Source organism: Archocentrus centrarchus, chromosome 4 (assembly GCF_007364275.1).
Source record: "Archocentrus centrarchus isolate MPI-CPG fArcCen1 chromosome 4, fArcCen1, whole genome shotgun sequence".
In the NCBI taxonomy this organism is placed as follows: Eukaryota; Metazoa; Chordata; class Actinopteri; order Cichliformes; family Cichlidae; genus Archocentrus; species Archocentrus centrarchus.
Genome location: NC_044349.1, coordinates 33,063,356 through 33,074,515, shown reverse-complemented (window position 1 = coordinate 33,074,515; position 11,160 = coordinate 33,063,356).

Genomic DNA, 11,160 nt, shown 5'->3' with positions numbered 1-11,160 from the left:
TGGAAGTTTATGGATGCAGCTTGATTGCTAAGCATACTAGCATTAGCTGATATCTACTTCCCCATAGAAATAGGGAATACAATTGTGAGGGATGGAACCTGGGTCCATATCCTGCCTCTTGTGGACAGGGTTTTCCCCTTTATAAGGACAGGTGCAGGTCATTATGTCAGCTGTTTGTTTGAACCTGGAGTAGTGGTGCATGTGTGTGGCACTGATCTTCCTGTAGACAGTGGATGGATGGCCTAGCTTTCCTTTTTGACTAAGGCCATGGGGAGACTGCTTCTTTTTTCAAGTTAATGTGGAGCTTAGTCCTAAAGGTTATATTCAATTTGTAGGAGAATGTTTTGTTTCCCTTCAGACTAATGCTTGTGGTGAACCCCGCTGACTCTTCTCATACCTGTCAAGGTGGGACCTTAAAATGGGGGCAAGCAACTGAAAGCAGGAGTGTGGTATTATAAGCGGGATATTCCCTCTGAGGCAATTTGTTTAACCTCCTTTTGCCTTGTCTCCCTTTTTGCTGAATGCCAAGCTTCTGCTTTGCTGGTGTGGATTTGGGGGCTCCATGCAAGATCTCATCTCCTGGGGTAAGGATGATTCTGAGAAAGGTCAGTAATCAGCCCAGAACTACAGTACATAGAGGGACCTGGTCAATGACCCTAAGAGAGCTGGGACCACAGTCTCAGAGATGACCGTTAATAACACACTATGCTGGATCATGGATTAAAATCCTGCAGGGCACACGAGGTCCCCCTGCTCATGTCCAAACCCGTTTTCTTGACAGTGATGATGATGACGGCTGGAGAGGACGCTGGCGTGAAATTGTTCGCCGCTTCTCCATCTCTGTCTCTCTAAACTTTTTATCTATAATGCCTATAGGACATTAACAGTGCTGCTCTCAGCTGTTTCAGCGGGGCTTACCTGTTGCTGTTTCCAAAGTGGAGGCGTGTCCTTGGGTAACCCGCCGTTGTGTTGTCAACTCGGCTTGCTTTCTCGCTGGATTGACCTGTTTCGGCTCCTGCTGTGGATTTGATCAGCTCACGTTCCTTGGATTGACGCTGGACGGTCCCCTCCACTATAAAGATCTCCTGCTCTGCCCTGGGTTAGCCTCCTAGCTAACACGTAGCAGACTTATTATACAAGCTCTACTATGTTTAGCTATTTAGCTAAACAGCTTCTGAACCTTAATAATTGGAATATACCATCATGTTTCTCAACCATCAAACAACTCGGACTTCTTCGCCGGCCGAGATACGTGCATAGGAGCGCGTGTAGAAAGTTTTTCTATTCAACACAGCCTGCCCGGGTCATCCCGGCCCTTTGGTCAGCTGTGCGGTCTTCTGCAGCTTGCACACGTCATCAGAGCGCTGCCGTCTGCTGGTCTGATAGCTTGGGTGCTTCCATGGCAATGGGGTGGCTGTAGCTCAGTAGGTAGAGCAGGTCACCTACTGATCAGAAGGTCAGCGGTTCGATTCCTGGCTACTCCAGGCTACATGCCAATGTATTCTCGGGCAAGATACTTAAACGCAAGTTGCTTTCCGACCGTCCCGTCGGAGTATGAATGTGTGTGAATGGTAGTTAATTAAAAAGCACTTAGCTTAGCAAACATGGAAGTGCTTGTATGAATGGGAGTGCATGGGTGAATGTAAACATGTTGTAATAGGGCTTTGAGTGCTCATACTGAGTAGAAAAGCGCTATATAAGAGCTAGTCCATTTACCATTTACTCCAGCGAGCAAACTGGAAACCGCGGAGTGGATCAAAATGTGCTGCGATCAGTAATGCGCCACACAGCTTCATCGGATATCAAAGTTGAACTGTTTAATGCCCAGTCACTTACAAACAAGTCTTGCCTCATACACGATCACATTCTCAAGAAGGACTCTGACTTGTTTTGCGTTACTGAGACTTGGCATAAACCTGATACCTTTATTGCTCTAAATGAGTGCTGTCCTACAGAATACAGTTACTTCCAGAAAGCCCGTAGTAAGGGGCGTGGTGGTGGACTTGCAGTAATTTACCGTAATAACCTGGATCTTTCTTCAGTAAACCTACCTGAATGGTCATCTTTTGAATGCTTGGCATTTAAATCAAACTTACCTACCTCAGTGTTAGTTCTCCTCATCTACCTACCACCAAAACCAAACGCATCCTTTATCTCCGAGATGTCTCATCTTTTATCCACCATTTTTGTGTCTTCAGCAAATATTATCATACTGGGAGACTTCAGCATTCATGTCGACGCCCCTACTGATCATCTTGCTGCCGAATTTCTCCAACTACTAGATTGCTTTAACTTAAGGCAGCATGTCCATATCCCTACTCATAAAGGGGGTCACACCCTGGACCTTGTTATCACAAGCGCCACACTTCCTATTCATCTGCAGGCCTATGACCTGGGTGTATCTGATCACAAGGCAATATCTTTGAAACTACGCTCCACTGCACTCACTACCAAGCCTAAACGCCAGATATGTTTTAGAAATATTAAAAACATTGACACATCTGGCTTTGTAGCTGAGCTTCAGTGCCTCTGTAGAGACTTTACATCAGCTGATGAAGCACTCGGTTACTATGACGCTCATCTTAGTAACCTCTTGGACTCCCATGCGCAAATTAAAACAAGAACTGTTACATTCTCTCGGTCAGCTCCTTGGTATTCAAATGAACTTCGGAAAATGAAGACTGCAGAACGGGCCCTGGAGCACCGATATATATCTACGGGGCTCACTGTGCATAAACGAATGTACAGAGCACATCAAAGGGCCTATGCTCATTCCTTGAAATTTGCCCGTTCGCAGTTCTTCTCTGACATCATTGGTAGAAACCCTGGTTGTTCCAAACAGCTCTTCAAAACAGTAAACTGTCTTCTTACTATGAAATCTCCTTCTACCATTACCTCTGATGCCGCAGTGGAGCAATGCAACAGGTTTATGGCCTTCTTTACATCCAAGATCTCCTCAATACGTACAGCTCTATCAGGTTCAAAAACTGTAATTTCAGATTATAGGCTGAGTGCTACTTCTCACCCCTTCACCTGCTTCCCAACTGTTACATCAGAAGAGATCCAGGACACCATCAGGAAGATGAGGACCACTACATGTCCCCTAGATCCTCTTCCTACCACCTTGGTGAAAACATATCTACCTCTTCTTACCCCCATCATCTGTTCTATTGTCAACCTCTCCATGCGAAGTGGCCATGCTCCCTCTTCTTTGAAAAAAGCCATCATCAGACCCATACTAAAAAAACCTACTCTTGATCCGGATAACCTAGTAAACTACAGGCCAATCTCAAACCTCTCATTTATTTCTAAAGTTCTGGAAAAAGTTGTTGCAATGCATCTCCAAAATCATCTTAGCTGCAATAATCTCTACGAAAAATTTCAATCTGGATTTCGCACTGCCCACAGCACAGAAACAGCACTCGTGAGAATCAAGAATGACCTGTTGATGGCAGCTGATAATGGTTCCCCCTCCGTTCTCATCCTCCTGGACTTATCAGTGGCATTTGACACGGTTGATCATGACATCCTATTACACAGGCTTCAATACACCGCTGGGTTTTCTGGCCCAGCCCTTGATTGGTTCAGTTCCTACCTCACAAATCGATCTGAATGTGTTGCATTGGGCGATGCCAAATCGGAACCCCACATTGTCGCCTGTGGGGTGCCCCAGGGATCTGTGCTTGGACCAGCTTTGTTTAACCTTTATCTGCTTCCTCTGGGTCAGATCATAAACAAACATGGTGTTTCGTTTCACTGCTATGCTGACGACACGCAGTTATATATTGAAGCCACTGCTGACAAGCCTCTTCCACCTGCACCTTTGTCATCGCCGTCTCCATCGTTTCCAAGGCTTGTTAAATGTCTGGAGGAGGTCAAGGGATGGATGGAAGATAATTTTCTCCAGCTTAACAGCTTCTAAAACAGAAGCAATCATGATTGGTACTCCCCACCAGATCAAATCATCACCCATCGTTAGTTTATCTTTTCTTGGACACAGTATTCCTCTCTCCTCATCAGTTACCAATCTTGGTGTTAGGATGGATCCCCAACTCAACATGGAACTCCATATAAACCACCTTAGTAAAATCTCATTTTACCACCTTCGCAATATTGCAAAACTCCGCCCTGTCTTAACTTTCCAAGATCCATGCATTTGTCTCTTCCAGACTGGATTACTGTAATGCACTCTTTGTCAGCATCCCCAACAAGAGTCTTCAGAAACTCCAGTACGTTCAAAACGCTGCGGCCCGTATACTGAAGGGAGTTCGCAAATATGATCATATTACACCAACTCTTCAGTCCCTCCACTGGCTTCCTGTTTCTTACAGGATTGACTATAAGGTCGCTCTTCTTACCTATCAATGTGTTTATGGCAATGCCCCTTCCTACCTTAAAGAACTTCTTTCTTTAAAATGTACGACACGCTCCTCCAGATCGGCTCACACAAACTCCCTCATCGTACCAAGGACAAATTTACGGACTATGGGTGACCGGGCTTTCTGTGTGGTTGCCCCTCGTCTATGGAACTCGCTTCCATCTGAACTGAGAGCGCCTCAAACTTTGGACAGTTTTAGAAAGGGCTTAAAGACTTTTCTTTTCATAAGAGCTTTTAATCTTCGTCCGTAATTTTTAGCTATTTTATCTACACCCTGGTGTATTTTAATTTACACCATGATTTGTTATTTAGTGTGTTTTATACTTTTACTGTTTGTTATGTTTTTTGTTTTGTAGCACTTTGAGGTTTTTAAAATGTAAAGTGTGTTATAAATTAAAGGTATTATTATTATTATTATAAACCCATTTGAAGTTCACCAGTGACCATCTGGGTGATCCAGAGGAGGCACGCAATTTCATTGTATGTCTTGATGTATAATGACAATAAATTCATCTAATGCTAATTCTAATGAGACCAAAATAGAGCTTTTTGGTATCAACTCCACTCGCCATGTTTGGAGAAAGAAGGATGAGTACAACCCCAAGAACACTGTCACAACTGTGAAGCATGGGGTGGAAACATCATACTTTGGGGCTGCTTTTCTGCAGAGGGGACAGGGCAACTGCACTGTATTGAAGGGCGGATGGATGGGGTTGTGAATCGCAAGATTTTGGCCAACAACCTCCTTCCCTCAGTAAGAGTGACAGCCCCAAAACCTGAACGATCTATATGGAGGAGTGGGCCAAAATCCCTGCTGCAGTGTTTGCAAACTTGGTCAAGAACTACAGGAAAGTTTGACCTCTGGATTTGCAAGCAAAGGTTTCTGTACCAAATATTAAGTTCTGTTTTTCTATTGTTGTGTCTTTACCTTACAATACAAAGCGCCTTGAAGTGACTGTTGTGATTTGGTGCTATATACATAAAATTTAACTGAATTGTATCAAATACTAATTTCATGCAATAAAATGAAAATTAATTTTTTAAAAATTATACAATGTGATTTTTCTGGATTTAAAAAAAATTTTTTTTAGAGTGTCTCTCACAGTTGAAGTGTACCTACAATAAATATTACAGACCTCTCCATTCTTTGTATGTGGGAAAATGTATGTGCAAAATCGGCAGGGTATCAAATACTTATTTTCCCCAGTGTATGTATAGATAGGTGGATGTAGTATACAGAGGGTATGGAAAGTATTCAGACCCCTTTAACATTTTCACTCGTTTCATTGCAGCCATTTGCTAAAATCAAAAAAGTTCATTTTATTTCTCATTAATGTACACTCAGCACCCCAGCACTCAGCACCCCAGCACCGACCATAGTCAAATGTCTTCCAGGGGCCAGAGCAGGCGACATTCATGGAAATTTGAAACTGCTGGCTAAGGCTAATCGTAGATTTGGTAAGATCGTTATTCACGTCGGCAGTAATGACACCCGGTTATGCCAATCGGAGGTCACTAAAATTAATATTGACTCGGTGTGTAACTTTGCAAAAACAATGTCGGACTCTGTAGTTTTCTCTGGGCCCCTCCCCAATCAGACCAGGAGCGACATGTTTAGCCACATGTTCTCCTTGAATCGCTGGCTGTCTGAGTGGTGTCCAAAAAATGACGTGGGCTTCATAGATAATTGGCAAAGTTTCTGGGGAAAACCTGGTCTTGTTAGGAGAGACAGCATCCATCCCACTTTGGATGGAGCAGCTCTCATTTCTAGAAATATGGCCAAATTTATTAACCCTCCTAAAAACTGACTACCCAGGGTTGAGACCAGGAAGCAGAGTTGCAGTCTTACACGCCTCTCTGCAGCTTCTCTCCTCCTGCCATCCCCCCAAAACCCCATCCCCATAGAGTCGGTGCCTGCTCCCAGACCACCAAAAACCAAAGCTAAAATCAGCAAAAAGCTATTTAAGCATAAAAATTCAAAAACAATAAATAATACAGCTTTATCAACTGCACAAAAAAATAAAACAATTAAATGTGGATTGTTAAACATTAGGTCTCTCTCTTCCAAGTCCCTATTAGTAAATGATTTAATAATTGATCAACGTATTGATTTATTCTGCCTTACAGAAACCTGGTTACAGCAGGATGAATATGTTAGTTTAAATGAATCAACACCCCCGAGTCACAGTAACTGTCAGAATGCTCAAAGCACAGGTCGAGGAGGAGGATTAGCTGCAATCTTCAATTCCAGCTTATTAATTAATCAAAGACCCAGACAAAGTTTTCATTCTTTTGAAAGCCTGACTCTTAGTCTTGTCCATCCTAATTGGGAAAATCAAAAACCTGTTTTATTTGTTATTATCTATCGTCCCCCTGGTCCTTACTCAGAGTTTCTGTCTGATTTCTCAGACTTTTTATCTGATTTAGTGCTCAGTTCAGATAAAATAATTATAGTGGGTGATTTTAACATCCATGTAGATGCTGAGAATGACAGCCTGAACACTGCATTTAATCTATTGTTAGATTCAATTGGCTTCTTTCAAAATGTAAAGGAGCCCACCCACCACTTTAATCATACTCTGGATCTTGTCCTAACATATGGCATAGAAACTGAAGACTTAACAGTATTCCCTGAAAGCCCCCTCCTGTCTGATCATTTCTTAGTAACATTTACATTTACTTTAATGGATTACACAGCAGTGGGGAATAAGTTTTATTACAGTAGAAGTCTTTCTGAAAGTGCTGTAACTAATTTTAAGGATCTAATTCCTTCATTGTTATGCTCCTCAGTGCCATGTGCCAACACAGTGCAGAGCAGCTACCTAAACTCTGCTCCCAGCGAGGTTGATTATCTCGTCAATAGTTTTACATCCTCACTGCGTATAACTTTGGATACTGTGGCTCCTCTGAAAAGGAAAGCTTCAAATCAGAAGTGCCTGACTCCACGGTATAATTCACAAACGCACAGCTTAAAGCAGATAACCCGAAAGCTGGAGAGGGAATGGCGTCTCACTAAATTTGAAGATGCTCATTTAGCCTGGAAAAAGAGTTTGTTGCTCTATAAAAAAGCCCTCCGTAAAGCTAGGACATCTTACTATTCATCATTAATTGAAGAAAATAAGAACAACCCCAGGTTTCTTTTCAGCACTGTAGCCAGGCTGACAAAGAGTCAGAGCTCTGTAGAGCCGAGTATTCCTTTCACGTTAACTAGTAGTGACTTCATGGATTTCTTTACAAATAAAATTTTAGACATTAGAGAAAAAATTATTCATAACCATCTCAAAGATTATTCTTCATGTTCAGCTGCTTTCAGCACTGCTGGTATTTGTTTAGACTCTTTTGCTCCAGTTGAACTTTCAGAGTTAACTTCAATAGTTACTTCCTCCAAACCAGCAACATGTTTATTAGTTCCCATTCCTACTAGACTGTTCAAAGAAGTCTTTCCAATTATTAATGCTTCAATCTTAAAAATGATCAATCAGTCTTTATTAGTTGGCTATGTACCACAGACCTTCAAGGTGGCTGTAATTAAACTTAAAAAGCCATCACTTGACCCAGCTGTCTTAGCTAATTATAGGCCAATCTCCAACCTTCCTTTTCTCTCAAAGACTCTTGAAAGAGTAGTTGTAAAACAGCTAACTGATCATCTGCAGAGGAACGGTTTATTTGAAGAGTTTCAGTCAGGTTTCAGAATTCATCACAGTACAGAAACAGCATTAGTGAAGGTTACAAATGATCTTCTTAGAGCCTCTGACAGTGGACTCATCTCTGTTCTTGTCCTGTTGGACCTCAGTGCAGCTTTTGATACTGTTGACCACAACATTTTATTACAGAGATTAGAGCTTGCTATAGGTATTAAAGGTACTGCACTGCAGTGGTTTGAATCATATTTATCTCATAGACTCCAATTTGTTCATGTAAATGGGGAGTCTTCTTCACACACTAAGGTTAATCATGGAGTTCCACGGGGTTCTGTGCTAGGACCAATTCTATTTACATTATACATGTTTCCCTTAGGCAATATTATTAGAAAGCATTGCATCAATTTTCATTGTTATGCAGATGATACTCAGCTTTACCTATCAATGAAGCCAGATGACACACATCAATTAGTTAAACTGCAGGAATGTCTTAAAGATATTAGGGCCTGGATGACCTCTAATTTCCTGCTTCTAAATTCAGATAAAACTGAAATTCTTGTTCTCGGCCCCACAAATCTTAGAAACATGGTGTCTAACCAGATACTTACTCTGGATGGCATTACTTTGGCCTCCAGTAACACTGTGAGAAATCTTGGAGTCATTTTTGACCAGGATATGTCCTTCAATGCACATATTAAACAAATATGCAGGACCGCTTTTTTGCATTTGCGCAATATTTCTAAAATTAGAAACATCCTTTCTCAGAGTGATGCTGAAAAGCTAATTCATGCATTTATTACTTCTAGGGTGGACTATTGTAATTCATTATTATCAGGCTGTCCTAAAAGCTCCCTGAAAAGCCTTCAGCTGATCCAAAATGCTGCAGCTAGAGTACTGACAGGGACTAGAAAGAGAGAGCATATTTCTCCCATATTGGCTTCTCTTCATTGGCTCCCTGTTAAATCTAGAATAGAATTTAAAATTCTTCTCCTCACATACAAGGTCTTGAATAATCAGGCACCATCTTATCTCAAAGACCTCATAGTACCATATCACCCCAATAGAGCACTTCGCTCTCAGACTGTTGGTTTACTTGTGGTTCCTAGGATACTTAAGAGTAGAATGGGAGGCAGAGCCTTCAGCTTTCAGGTGCCTCTTCTGTGGAACCAGCTTCCAGCTTGGATTCGGGAGACAGACACCCTCTCTATTTTTAAGATTAGGCTTAAAACTTTCCTTTATGATAAAGCTTATAGTTAGGGCTGGATCAGGTGACCCTGAACCATCCCTTAGTTATGCTGCTATAGGCCTAGTCTGCTGGGGGGTTCACATAATGCACTGTTTTTCATTCACCTTATTTACTTTGTTTATACTCCACTCTGCATTTAATCATTAATTGATATTAATCTCTGGCTCTCTTCCACAGCATGTCTTTCTCTCCCCTCAGCCCAACCGGTCGCGGCAGATGACTGCCCCTCCCTGAGCCTGGTTCTGCTGGAGGTTTCTTCCTGTTAAAAGGGAGTTTTTCCTTTCCACTGTCGCCAAGTGCTTGCTCATAGGGGGTCGTTTTGACTGTTGGGTTTTCTCTGTATTATTGTAGGGTCTTTACCCACAATACAAAGAGCCTTGAGGCGACTGTTTGTTGTGATTTGGCGCTATATAAATAAAATTGAATTGAATTGAATTGAATCTTGACAGAAAAAAAAACAGAAATGTAGAAATTTTTGCAAATTTATTAAAAAAGAAAAACTGAAATACATGGTCATAAGTATTCAGACCCTTTGCTGTGACACTCATATTTAACTCACATGCTGTCCATTTCTTTTTATCCTCCTTGAGATGGTTCTACTCCTTCATTGGAGTCCAGCTGTGTTTAATTAAACTGATTGGACTTGATTAGGAAAGGCACACACTTGTCTATATAAGACCTCACAGCTCACAGTGCATGTCAGAGCAAATGAGAATCATGAGGTCGAAGGAACTGCCCAAGGAGCTCAGAGACAGAATTGTGGCAAGGCACAGATCTGGCCAAGGTTACAAAAGAATTTTTGCAGCACTCAAGGTTCCTAAGAGCACAGTGGCCTTCATAATCCTTAAATGAAAGACGTTTGGGACGACCAGAACTCTTTCTAGACCTGTCCGTCCAGGCAAACTGAGCAATCGTGTGAGAAGAGCCTTGGTGAGAGAGGTAAAGAAGAACCCAAAGATCACTGTGGCTGAGCTCCAGAGATGCAGTAGGCAGATGGGAGAAAGTTCCGCAAAGTCAGCTATCACTGCAGCCCTCCACCAGTCGGGGCTTTATGGCAGAGTGGCTCGACGGAAGCCTCTCCTCAGTGCAAGACATATGAAAGCCCGGATAGAGTTTGCCAAAAAACACATGAAGGACTCCCAGACTATGAGAAATAAGATTCTCTGGTCTGATGAGATGAAGATTGAACTTTTTGGCATTAATTCTAAGCGGTATGTGTGAAGAAAACCAGGCATTGCTCAACCAGCCCAACAATGAAACATGGTGGTGGCAGCATCATGCTATGGGGGTGTTTTTCAGCTGCAGGGAGAGGACAACTGGTTGCAATTGAAGGAAAGATGAATGTGGCAAAGTACAGTGATATCCTGGAAGAAAACCTCTTCCAGAGTGCTCAGGACATCAGACTGGGCCGAAGGTTCACCTTCCAACAAGACAATGACCCTAAGCACACAGCTAAAATAACAAAGGAGTGGCTTTGGAACAACTCTGTGACCATTCTTGAATGGCCCAGCCAGAGCCCTGACTTAAACCCAATTGAGCATCTCTGGAGAGACCTGAAAATGGCTGTCCACCAACGCTCACCATCCAACCTGACGGAACTGTAGAGGATCTGCATGGAAGAATGGCAGAGGATCCCCAAATCCAGGTGTGAAAAACTTGTTGCATCATTCCCAAGAAGACTCATGGCTGTACTAGCCTAAAAGGGTGCTTCTACTCAATACTGAGCAAAGGGTCTGAATACTTATAACCATGTGATATTTTAGTTTTTCCTTTTAAATACATTTGCAAAAATTTCTACATTTCTGTTTTTTTCTGTCAAGATGGGGTGCTGAGTGTACATTAATGAGAAATAAAATGAACTTTTTTGATTTTAGCAAATGGCTGCAATGAAACAA